General features: G+C 40.2%; 1 protein-coding gene across 1 annotated transcript in view; it reads right to left on the bottom strand.

Annotated features, from left to right (window-relative positions):
• Positions 1-3,726, bottom strand: part of CWC22 (CWC22 spliceosome associated protein homolog) — a 56,426-nt gene extending 52,700 nt beyond the window's left edge. The window contains exons 1-2 of the mRNA XM_008054232.1: positions 3,657-3,726; positions 3,459-3,566 (exon numbers count right to left, since the gene is read on the bottom strand). The gene's annotated coding sequence lies outside the window, so the exon portion shown is untranslated. The remainder of the gene's footprint in view (positions 1-3,458; positions 3,567-3,656) is intronic.
• Between the last annotated feature and the right edge of the window lie 9,779 nt (positions 3,727-13,505).

The following is a 13,505-nucleotide window of genomic DNA, read 5'->3' as shown; positions in this document are numbered from 1 at the left end:
TATATCCAGAATCTAAAACAGTGCTAATTATATAATTAAATAAAAAAGAGGCATTGGACTTTGATGATTATTCCTAGTTCTTCCTACACAGAATGCTCCAATGCCGTTCAGTCAACTTCCTTATCAAGGAACAGCAACCTTGTCCCATCCATTAACTCCTACTTCTTGGAACCACCAAGCTATGTGTTGTCAACTGCATTGAGACAGCACTATCAGGTGCCACCCCTCATTTGGTTTTACTCCATGTTAACTTTTAGAGAGGCTTGAATAAACTTCCCTATTGAGTAAGATGAAAAAAAAATCAGTTCCTTTGCAGGCATTGAAAGAGGAAATATGACCCTGAGGATGCAGTTCTTTCAACTTCCAAAAACAAGCCTAATTACTGAGTATGCCATATGCCTTCATCATATATTCATACCACTTCCCCCCACCCCAAATCTGCTCCTCAACTTGCCTAATTAAGTACATGGGCTGAATACATTCTGCCAATTCTCACAGCACAGCTTTGAAAGTGGCCTTTCTGATTACATAATTAGAGCCATTTAGTGAACCACATTCTGGTTTAAAGAAAACTTGGAGGTGTTGGACTCCATAGAGAAATTTAGGAAGCAGCCCCTAGACAACATTCTACACTACATTCTACTAGAGGCTCCAGTCAACAGAATAAAGCTATTCTGACAAACTAACTAGTTCAAGGAAGGACTCATAGGTTCACTTTTCAAGTACAAGTGCTTACAAGTGCTTACCTCGGTTTAGCTTGACCCACTTATGAGTTGGATTCAAAGACAGGTTAAACATAAGCTGCCACGCCACTGGGTCATTGTTTTCCCATTAGCTAACCCGTTCTCTGCAATCCCAGGTCAAGCCAGCCCATACTCGCTTTTGATATCTGCCCATTGGGAAAAATGTATTAGCTGGGCTACAAATAGCAAAGGCCTGCTTTAATACATTCTTCCTCCCCTAATATACTACTTTTGAAGAAAATTAGAAAGTGTGCACTTCATTGTAGGTATTGAAATGTCTCTTTCAGTGTCTGCTTGAGAAATGTGTATACTGAGAAAAAGTATAACTTTGGGGGTTTGCTGAAACTAATATGCCAGAGGCCTTATTGTTTCATCCCATGCTGGGACTCTCAGTCTAAGAAAAGTAGGAAAATTCATCAAGGAAGTCCTCAAAGTTATTAGTGGGATCAGCTATATTCCCAACAGCCACTTCTTTCTTAGACTAGCTCTAGGCCAGCCATAAACCATGACCAAATTAGGGATATACTAGATAGCTCAAATTCAGCCCAAATGTAAGTGAGCAACAAACAAGGAATATTATTCTCCAAGTTAAAGCATGGATATTTCAAATACAAAATATGCCCCCGTGTTATCTTTCAAGTGGCCTCAGGTGCAAGTCACTATAGGTCACTCAACAATGAAAAATCATCAGGGAGGAGTTAACCTAAAAAATTCAACCACTGGAAAAGCTGACAGAACTAAGAAAGCAGGTTTCAAAAAGACAGTTAAGTAGTCTAGGAAGTATCAGAACACCAAAAGTGATTGGAACTAAACTATCCAAAAGAAGGAAGGATGTGGTGGCATAAAAATAAAGAAATACTGGCTGGCCAAGGATTAAATACTTTGGATCAAAGAAGGCAGCAAGCCTGATTGTGAGAGTTAGGGGGATGGGAAACCATGGTATAGTCCCTAGAGGATGGGCTAGAGCAGTGGTTGTCAAACTGGCATGATTTTGATAGTATAAAAAACAGACTGACGGATGCCCATTCAAAACAGAACTGGGGTGAAGTCCAATAATTTACATTGCTAGCAAGTTCCAAGGAGATACTAATGCTGATTCACATTGTTGGAATCACTAGACCAGGGAATTAGATCAAGGTTCTTGGCCACTGACGTATGAACAAGGCGGACTCCCAAAGCCCCAGTTAAATGAGCTGGGAGAGATTCCATTGAAAGTAACATGGACGCTTAAAAGTGGAAGGGCAACATTCAGAACCAAAGAATAAGAAGTGAGGCACAAAGAGAACCTGTCAATTGTATTACAGTAGTATTAACAACAATATACTTGCTAACACTGTATGCCAGGCACTGTGCACAGTGCCTCATATGCATTCTTTTTCTTCATATTCAAAGTGAGTCATTAAGGTAGGTATTATTATCGTCCACATTTTTTTCAGATAAGAAAACTGAGAAGGGAGAAGTTAGGTAACTCATCCAAGCAATAAGCTTAATAAGCACTGAATCAAGACTGGAATCTTTGTTTACTAGTCCATCACCCAGAACCAACACAAATGGGTTTCCTCCTTTTGCAGATACTGCCTGTAGCAGTGCTTTTCCGGGTCAAAACTACACTTTTAATGCCAATTTTAAAATCTGCCTTTACATAGCAGCATGATAATTTATGTTAATTCCTTCATTCACGGGCAACCCTAAAACAAGTATAAATACAGACAAGGAAGAGGCAGGTTAACTGATCCCAGAAGACCGAGTTTATTTGTCTGCTTTTTCTAGTCTGTTGGACACCTAAAAATGCAAAGGAAATGCTTACCACACTTTAAATCACCTAATTCTTGCATCCAGCATAGCCTTTCCCCAAAGTCTTCCTTCTCCACTTACTTCAAAAGAATTATGAGGACTAAATGAAAATAAGCATAGCGTTTTTCGCAGTTAGATTCTGAAATCAACTATCATGTTACTGTTACACGAAGGTGGACTACAGGACCCAGAGCTCGGTAGAGAGGTGGAGAATGGAGACCCAAGTTGAGAGTCCTTATTGGAGGTAGTTCAAGTTATGCAGGCTGAAGGCAGACAGATGAAGAGCACACATAAGAAACGAAGAGCTTCCAGGACTGCACACTAGAAGGCATCAGTACTTACGAGGCAAATAAATGAGAAAGAAACGACGAATGAAGTATTAAAGAAAGTCACAGATATATAATGCTGGAAAGAGGCCAAAGAGTGATAGAATTTCAACAGTTTTTAAATCAGTTGCGGTTCATTAATCCCACCCCTCAGGCCCTGCCTGGAACCTAGGAACTAGGAAAAGGGCCTGAGCTAGCCCAATCAACTCCAGAGGCCCCTTAAGTAACCAGCGCCTGATACCCACTGCCACGGAAGAGAACGAGCGTTGGAGAAGAATTTCAGCAACAAAGACACTCGCGAAGAGACAGCCCACGAACCTCACAAGGAAGCTGGGTTCGTCCGCGCAGGCGGAGAGCGAGTTCACCACCGCCCATCCCGCACCAGCTCGGACTTCTCGGCCAGACTCACTCACACCCCAACCTCGCGGGCCCGCGCGTGGCGGTAGGAGAGCCACGCGCACCTCAGTGCCACCACAGCCGTCCCAGCGGGCCCGCACAAACTCCTGAGCCACTCTCACTACCCACCCGAACAGGCAACCCGCCACCCCAGCTGCGGGTGGCCGCCTGCGGCGAGTCCACGGAGTTCGATAATTACCTAGAGCTCCACTGCGCCGCCATTACACAGGATGTATGTCACTTCCTCTTCCCGGGTGTCGGCGGTAGGAAAAAGGTGGACCGTGTGTTGCATAAAGACCTACATTGGCTTTAAATACGTTACCCCGTTAATTTATTTTAAATACCATATCGTAATACCATATTTAAAGCAGTCGATCCGGTTACACTCTTTCCTTACCAGGAAACGGCAAAAAAGAGGAGTTGAGACAAACTACAAGGTCCAGCACCTACCGCTGCGATGACGGAAATGACGACAGCGCAATTGTGGTTAGCGTGGGAGGCCGCAATGCACATGGGAATTGTAGTTCTTCCGGATTAGCGTCCTAGAGTACATTATGGACGCTCACTGGAAACCTGGTAGCGAATAGTGCTTAGCGAAATTTCCTTTCATCTAAAACGAGTTACCTGAAGTTAGAAAAAAAAAAATGTAGTCTGTTACCACTTTTCTGTGAAAATCTTAAGAAGAGAGAGCTCGTCTTCAGACTTTTAACAACAGTTTGACCAAGAGAGTATTAAGCAAAAATGTTACCAAGTGTTAGGTGTCTACTAAATTCCAAAATTTCAACGTCAGGTGAATGGGAGCTTATTAGATCATAAATAGAGTAATATAATAAAACGAAGCTAATTCTTCAGAGACTGTGATGCCTATAATTTAGGTTACGGTGTCGGCTGGCATGATTTAAGGATAAAGAGATAATCTGGCAGATTTACAGGTAGCGGTCTTCTGAGTTCAAAACTAGAGCATCAAACTGTTTCCTTAAGCTTTGCTTTTCAGTGGTAACAAAACCTAAAGTTTAAATTATTTGCTCTTTTGGACATTGTCTTATTAAAACAATGGTATCTTTATGTTACCCGATGAGTTACAGTTTTAGGTTGCTTGTCCTTCCCACCCTGCCCTAGAGGTAGAGTATAATGCTTAAGAATAAAAACACTGGAGTTGGACTACATATATTTGGATCGTGAGTCCTTTGATTTATCATGGACAATTAACCATGGGTGAGTTCCCCCACATTCTGTGCTCATTTTCTGATCTGTTAAATGGAAACAATAAGAGTACCCACTCCATACACTAGTTTTAAAAATTGAATTAGTTGATTCATTTGGTAGATTTAAGATAATTGCTAATATACAATAATGTTACCTATTGATAGATATAGATAAGATATCTGGCTGCCACTAAAGGTGCATTTTGGTGTACCAATACAGTACACAGGAGTAAATATGGTAAACATTTGTATTCATACCTGGAAAAAAAACTATAATATTATCTTTACAATGGTCAACAGAAATAGGAATGTTACAGTTCAGCCTAGGAGAGCTAGATGAAACTGTAAAAGAATAGGTTTGTCAATTGGGTCCTCCAGGAAGAAGACACTGAGATAGAGTTATGAATGTAAAAGATGAAAGGAAAAGAGAAGAGATATAGTATTGGGCAGGGGTAGCTCCAGAACAAAGATGAAAAGACTTACATTGGAATGAAATGATTTGACTGTTGTGCCACAGTCTTGCTCAGTCATTGGCTGGAGCCACCCCAAGAAGAGTGTAGTCTTAACTCAAAATCTAAGGTAGACTTGAAGATGTTTATAGTGGAAGGCTATTGCCTAACCACACTCCTTGGAGCTTGGCAGTCAGTCTTTTCTTGAAGAGGTATCTTAGTAGCATATCTTTGTGCCTGTCAGAGTCCACCCCTTGTACCTTGTAGATCAGTCTTTATACACATTCAGGGAACAGTTTATTAAGGTTATGATAGTGGGCCTTTCTTCCTAAAGAAAAATTTAGAATAGGGAATTTAATGAGTCAAACTGAGAGAGGAAAAAGGAATAAACCATTTAGGCAGAAGATTAGGACATGTCCCGGTATCTGCTGCAAGTCCCATGGATTGAAGTGAGAACACCTACTTCCAGGTCTGTGGACTTCCCCTTTCACAGGTTGCTTCTTGATTGTTCCTTCTCAACCCTCTCCTGATTGGTGCATTTTTAATCCCACACCATGGTGCCTTTCTCTGATTGGTGTTACTGCCAACCAATCAGCATACTCTCAAGACTATATAAACCCCTAATCACAGAGGCATCATCAGCAACCCTCTTTGTGTCCCCTCCCTCTGCCAACTTTATTGGAATTTATTCCTCATTAGATGCTTATATGATTTTCTCCTAGTGACACCATGTTCTATTAACCATCTTCATAATCCCTCTTGGCTGCTGCTCTGACATGGTTGATCACTATGGTAATGGTAACACCCTAGCTTTGGGAGTTAAGAGAGTCTGAGCCTCTCTTGCTACAGGGCCCATTATCCTCATTGTTGCTAACAAACCAAATTTCCATGGCAGACTCTCCTGCAGTCATCCCTGACTTGTAGAGAAGAAACCATTACTGGACATCTTGAGATGTTGATGCTCTGATTACTAGCAAATTCCTGATGGTCTTGAGGAAAGTTGTGCCCTCTTGCCCCTCCTGTGGAAAATAATGTTCTGGTGTGTTTTCTGGCCTCACACCCACGCCAGCATGTCTGCTTTCCTGGGCTTTTTACTTCTTTCCTCCATAGTCAACTGTGGCAATTTAGGCATTTCAGTTTTTGCAGCATCTACCATCACTTTCTCCAGGTGTCTAGAGTCATCCTAGCAGAAAATTTGCTCCACCCCCTTGGATCCTTTTCAGGTTGTCTAATCCTAGATCCCAAGAGGGTGCCTCAAAGTTAATAAACTTTTTTTTTGAATATAAGATTATGTTCCAGTGCTCTCTACCAGTGAGAAGATTTAGGAATTAGGCTACTAAATTGTGCCAGGGACTAATTGTGCCCCCACATACCACCTGCAATGGGCTCTCCTTTGTCATTCGGTGATAAGAGAATGGCGATGAGAGATCCAGTCTCACAATTCAGCTTACCACTTGCTTTTTTAAATCATTCCTGATACCACTGTATCAACTGGGTCTTCGGAGAAGCAGATACTGAGTCAGAGACAGGAGTGTAAAAAGTGTATTAGAGAGTAACACCTGTGAAAGGAAAAGGCAAGAAACAAGATTGAGCTGGAAAACTCAATAGAACACGAAGCAAATCTCTGAAAACCTATCAATGAGATCTGGAGCAGGGATTGTCTATTAGAAGAGACTTGCACTGGGTAAAATTTTAGGCCCTTGTACCACAGTCTTGCTTGGTCTTTGGCTGGGGCTACTGCAAGAAGAGTACAAGGTCTGACAATTAAGTTTGCAAAGTCATCCTAGAAAAAGTGCTACAGACCTCATTGCTGAATATCACTATGGTCACCTTTGAAGTACTCCCCTTAGGAAGCTATGCACTAATGCCAGCACCTAGTTCACCCATTAAAGCAGTTTTGGAACTCTTTTATTGGAATGGTCATCAGATCTGTCATAGCGAGAATGTTGGAGTTTGAATTAGAGCAACGAATAACCATTAAATTTCTTGTGAAACTTGGCAAGAGTGGAAGTGAAATCAGGGATATGTTAGTCCAAGTTTATGGGAATAATGCCATGAAGAAAATGGCAGTGTACAAATGGACTAAACGTTTTTCTGAAGGCACAGAAAGTATCACTGATGAAGAGAGATCAAGATGGCCATTAATGAACAGAACTGATGAAAACATTGCAAAAATTTATCGAATTATGTGTCAAAATTGTTGGCTGACTGTGAGAAGTATAACAGGCCAAATAAACATCAATAGAGAAACAGGAAAATCTTAACTGAAAAACTTGTCATCAGAAAGGTGTGTGCAAAAATGGTCCTGAAGGAGCTCTTGCATCTCAACAATATACCAGCTCACACAGCACTGCCTGTGAGGGAGCCAGCTAAAAAATTACGGTGTTTTGGAATACCCCTCCTTCTCACCTGATCTGACCCCCAATGACTTTTTTCTTTATGATAAAGGAAATATTGAAAGGAAGACATTTTGATTACGTTTAAGACATCAAGGGCAATACAACGACAGCTCTTATGGTCATTCCAGAAAAAGAGTTCCAAAATTGCTTTGATGAACTAAGTGCTGGAGTTGGTACATAGCTTACCAAGGGGGCACTTCAAAGGTGACCATGGTGGTATTCAGCAATGAGGCATGTAGCACTTTTCCCAGGATGAGTTCATGAACTTAATTGTCAGATCTCATATGACCTGGGCTCTCCAGAAATAACTGCTGGTGGCCACAAGTCTGAAGAGTACATTACTATGTGTCACAATAGGTACTATGCTAAGAGAGATGCTGGAAATAATTTGGCTTGTTTGGTATGCTCCATGTTTTTTTTCTTTTCTTTCTTTCTTTTTTTTTTTTTGAGTTGGAGTCTCACTCTTGTTGCCCAGGCTGGAGTGCAGTGGCACACTCATGGCCAACACAGCCTCAACCTGCTGGGCTTAGGTGATCCTTCCGCCTCAGCCTTCCAAGTAGCTGGAACTACTCCATGTTTCTTCATTAGCTCAACACTACTATAGAGTTGCATGGAATGAACTGTCAAACCAGAAGAGATACTTAGCCTTCCCTAGGTGAAGTTAATATAAATATTTCAAAGATTGTAAATTTTTAAGAGAAGATACTGCAGATTTGTCACTCTCCTCACTGTCCATAATAAGTTTTCACTTTATGAGAAGCATTCATCAGACCCCCGTGAAATAGCTAATAGAGAATTTTACTCTCATTCATCCCGATATTGTTGGTACTGTAATAAATTGATCACAGCCATTTAGCCTCATTATCGAACACATTTCTGCTTCTCTCTAAAGTTTGCCTGAAAAACCCCAGTTTAGGCAACCAGCTAGTCTTTGTGCCTCCAAAAAGGCAGTCTCAGAGTTCTATGGAAAAGACTGTACTAACTACACTGAACTATGAATAATTCAAATAATGGACTCTTGAGTACAACTTCCTAGATAAGATTGCTTAGAATATTTTCAAGGTATATCAATGGACCAAGCCAGGATTTCTAGGACTCTTTTTCTGTTCACAAATAGTTATATTTCATCAAATCCAACTGCTTGATTCAAGGTCCAGTAGAATAAGAATTAATTACAGTGGACTTAAACTAATGAGGGAAATTTAAATGTGATTATTTATTCAAAATATTTTTTATTTTATTTTTATGTTTTATTTTTTGTAGATACATAGGAGATTCCTTTATTTTTCTTCTGAAGCCATTTCAAATCCCCAGTTTAGTAGATTCTGCTTTTGGGATCTGATTCTCACAGACACCTAAGAATTGTGAAACAACTATTTTGATCAAATCTCCCTACTTTCAAAGCAATACAATTTTTATAGGATCAATAAGAATATCTATTCACTTTTACCCAGGTATAATTGGATGAATCACTTGTGCAACAAGGCCATATTTGAAGTGTCACATATGAGAATAATTCTCATTTAAGCATGTATCAACAAGGGTTGATGATACATGTGTCGACCGGCTCATAAATGACATCAACTGTTGACATTACTGTGAAGGCCAGTCAGCTAAGTAATGACGATTGCCTTGGAGACCAGAGGACCCAGGACATCTGCGCTGATCTAAGGATCCTCACTAATCCCTTTTCTTATAAGTCTCAGATGCCACCTTGGAGAGGTGGGAGAAGAATGGATTGGACAGACCAGGTTTAGTGAAATACCTCAGCATTATTTAGGTTTTTTTGTTTAGGGAGGAGGGTAGTACTGACACACAATGGGTTGTTTGGAAATGTGTAAGGGCAGTTAAGGTTGTCCCATACCAGGAGAGGCTGCTGCTGGTATTTTGTAGGGGAAGGAGATAGGGCTAGGGAGAGGGTAGTGAGTGCTAAATGGCTGCATAGCAGTGGGAAGAACTGTTTCACCCAACATGCCCCTTGAACATGCAGAAAGGTAGTATTTAAATCATAACATTCATTTGGGTTTTGTAGAGTGGCTCCACAGGTTTTTTTCTTTCCTTCCACACAACCCAGTGGTGGATATCTTGAGGAAGAAAAGATTATTTTAAAAAAAAATAATTACCTTTGCTTTCCATATCCATTTTATAATGTGACTGGTTTTGTTACAGCTATATTCAAAAACACAATTAATCCAAATGCAAAATAGTTTTAGCCATGTTTTTAAAAGCTAGGAGTATAGATTCACAGAAGGAGCAAATGATAATCTTTAATTGATTATTTTCAAAATATGTGTTTCTGCAGGTTACCTAAATCTTAGATGATCATGCTAGTCACACAGAAAAGCTAAAGCTTTGACTCACTGTTGTGTCACTTAATTCACATTATATGTTGAATATTCTAATGAATCTCTGGTGCTTATGTAACACACATGTAATAACTTAAAAGTGCTCTTGGAATTATTTCTGAAAGTTTCTACAAAAACATGTTGATTGGGGCAGCCAACAGCTTTCAAGTGCCACAGGGGATGTTTTGATATGGGAGGCGGGTGGTAACAAAAACAGAAATCCACTAAAGAGAGTTCTCTTGCTCCCCAAAGCCCAGCCCCAACCTGTGTTTTTCTTTCTGATATTTCTCCAAAAAAGCTGTTCTTTTCAGACAAATGTTAATATTTCCAGAAAGTAAACTGTGCTTTCTTCTGTAAGTGAGAGCAGAAGCTGGAAAAAACAGTTTTCAAGAGAGAGAAAGTGGAGATGAAGAGAAAAATGGAGTCTACACATGGAGAAGAGCAAAAGAAAGCATAAAGCAGTGAAACAAAGAAAGTAGAAAATGGAAATAAATGAAATGGTAATAAGAATTGATATTTCTGAGGCATAATCCAACAAGAATAATCAATAATGACCTTGTGGTGCAAGCAAGAAGACAGGAATCTTTCTTTAGCACCTGAGACTCAGTGGATTATGTGTGGGCTATGTGCTAGAATCTCAGCATCACCTGGACCACTGGGAAGCAGAAGTAACACACTAGGCCTGGCTGCAAACATTGGCTTCTATGAGGCATGCACACCCAGTAGAGCATTCTGACTAAAGCATGACGTCCAAAGCTAGGTTATCTAAGTTTAAGTTTATCAGCTGTGTTTGTTGTTTATTACTGCATAACACATTAAAACAACATTTATTATCTCACAGTTTCTGTGGTCCAGGTACAGCTTAGCTGGTCCTCTGGCCCTTGGGTGTTGGACAGGACTTTAGTTTACCTCAAGGTTCAACTGGAAGATAATTGCTTCTGCTCTGGTCTGTATGTCCTTGCATCCCTTCTCCCCCTCCCCCTCAACAATTCATATGTTAAAATCCTAATCCCCAAGGTATGATATGAGGAGGTAGGGCCTTTGGGAAGATGATTAGGCCATGAGGGCCAAGCTCTCAAAGTGGAATTAGTACCCTTATAAAAGAGGCCCAAGGCCCTTCTACCATGTGAGGTGTCATCTGTGAGGAACAGACACCCACCAGCCACCACACATGCCTGTGCCTTGATCTTGGACTTTCTAGCTTCCAGAACTGTAAGAAATATATGTTTGTTGTTTATAAGCCATCCTGTTTATGATATTTTTGTGTTAGCCACCTGAACAGACTAAGACAGCTTTCAAGCTCACACATGTGATGGCTGGCAGAGCTCAGGGTCCTTGCTGGTCTTGTCCAGAGACACCAGCTCCACGAACTGATGTGGGCCTCTTCCTGAGACAGCTCACAACACAGCAGCTAGTTTCCATCAGCGTGAACAAGTGAGGAAGGATGAGAGAGGGAATAGCCTAATCTCACATGTGACACCCCAGCATTTTTGCCATATTCTATTTGTTAGACTCAAGTCACAAGAGTCATCCCAGTGTTCAGGGGGAGAAGATAATACAAGGGTGTGAATACAGTCAACCTTCTGTTTCTGTACTGTTGCTTCCACATCTGCAGATTCAACAAACTACAGCTAAAAAATATTTTAAAAAAATCAAAACAATAAAAATAATGCAAATTTTAAAAATAAATAACACATAACATAGCATCTGCATTGTATTAGGTGGATAAGTAATCTAGAGATGATTTAGAGTACACAGGAGGATGTGCCTAGGTTATATACAACTACTATGCCATTTTGTATCTGGAGCTTTATTGTGCACAGTGTCTGCAGAGATCTTGGAACCCATCCTTCATGGATACCATGGGACAACTTGGCAGTTGGTCATCTCAGAGGCTGCTTTATCATAATGCCTAGATAACACAATCTACCAAGCCTCAGTTGTTTGAGTATAATGCATGAAAAATGCTGAGCATGGTGCCTTGCACAGAATGTTTTTGAAATATTTACTAGGTTTTCATCCTATAGATTTTCCTTTGCTCCTTCCTTGGGAGAGAGATATGGCAGAATGAGAAGCTGAGGGTCTGCTTGTCTTGTCTTCCTGATTTGGTTTCCAAAAGCCTAGAGCCTTATAGAAACAGAAAGTTGGGGGTAGAGACCAGAGATTTTGAGAAAACAATAGGAAAGAAGTGTGGATGAATGCTGAACTTTCTTCTGCTTAAATCAGGTATAATACGTGAAAAAGGTCCTTGTGTTCTATTTCTTTTGAATAAGCAACTTGGTGACATCTATAGACATGTGAATAAGCAATCCAGTGAAGGAAATGGCCATACTATATCATGAAGAGGGAAGGTTTCTACCATTTCATTTGATCCTGCAGCATGGGTTCCATAATCCTTGGATTAAGTCAAAATGAGAGTGTCCTGAAAAGCAATAATGGGGATTTTGCTTCCTGTGTTAGGTTTAGATGGAGTTAAAATTTAATATTACTTGATAGTATTTTTAAAGTTATTTGGAGTCAGCATATTGGTTAATTTTATATTAGGATAGTACAAATATCCTATCAGATAAACAAAGCTACATAAGCAAAAATGCTGACCTGGAAGTCAGTATTCAATATATTTGGACATTTGGGAATAAAAAGAAATAAGGTACATTTTTCATATTTACGCTTTTGATCTGTAAGTAAGAATTATTACCAAGCACAGATCACAGTAAGGGGCACCATGAAAAATATGAAGTTTAGGAAATTGTTTTCTTCTTTCAAACATTCTATCTAGTGAGAACTGTGGTGATATGTGAAGAGCACACAGTGTCATTTACCAGGTTTCCCTCCTGATTTCAGGAAATCTGTATAGAATAGGTGCTTACTTCACAAACCTGTCTTGAGAGACAGGATATTACAGTAGTTAAAGTTTACTGGCTCTGAGGCAAGGTCGTAGAAATTTGAATTATATCTTGACTCTACCATTTACTACCTATTTGATCTCCCCCCCATTTGATCTTCATCATCTTATTTAGCATCTTTGTACCTCACTTTCCCTGCTTGTAGAGCAGAAATAATAATATTCCTTCGAAGCAGGGCTCAGTGGCTCAGCCTGTAATCCCATGCCTTTGGGAGGCTGAGGTGAGTGAATTGCCTGAGCCCACTCAGGTTCGAGACCCGCCTGGGCAACTTGGCGAGACCTCATCTCTACAATAAGTCAAAATGAGCCGGGTGTGGTAGCACGTGCCTGTAGTTCCAGCTACTCGGAAGGCTGAGGCGGAAGGATTGCTGGAGCCCAGCAGGTCAAGGCTGCAGTGGCCGGGAGCGGCCACTGCACTCCAGCCTGGGTGACAGAGTGAGACTCCAACTCAAAAATAATAATAATAATAATAACAATAATTATATGTCTTCGATTATATAGTTATTGTGAGAACCAAATAAAATAATCTGTGCAAATACTTAGAATACCTTAGTTGAAATATGTCTGCTTCAATAAATGTGAGCATGTTATTTTTAACTGGTTATTGCTTACTTGTCTCCACAAAATGACTACTTTAGGCTTTTCTCCTTAGCACCTATTGCCATCTTATAAACACAACATGTGTTTGCTGATTGCTTCCATAATTTTAGCCATGCCCCAAAGATCGGCATGGATCCTAAACTTTAATTGCCAAAAGCAAAGCGGTATCATTTTATAAAACTTTACTGAAACATATATGATAATAGCTATGCATATATAAGCATATATGAGACTATAAATCAGAAAAGGAAACCAAAACAAAGCAAACCTAGGTGCCATTTCTTCTAGAGTTCAGTAGGCATGCTCTTCTAAAGAGGTTTCCTAGCTGACCCTCTCTGTCTTT

The sequence above is a fragment of the Carlito syrichta genome, unplaced genomic scaffold, assembly GCF_000164805.1.
Source record: "Carlito syrichta isolate Samal-C Ts95f unplaced genomic scaffold, Tarsius_syrichta-2.0.1 Scaffold289272, whole genome shotgun sequence".
Taxonomy (NCBI): Eukaryota; Metazoa; Chordata; class Mammalia; order Primates; family Tarsiidae; genus Carlito; species Carlito syrichta.
This window is presented reverse-complemented; position numbering and strand designations above follow the sequence as displayed.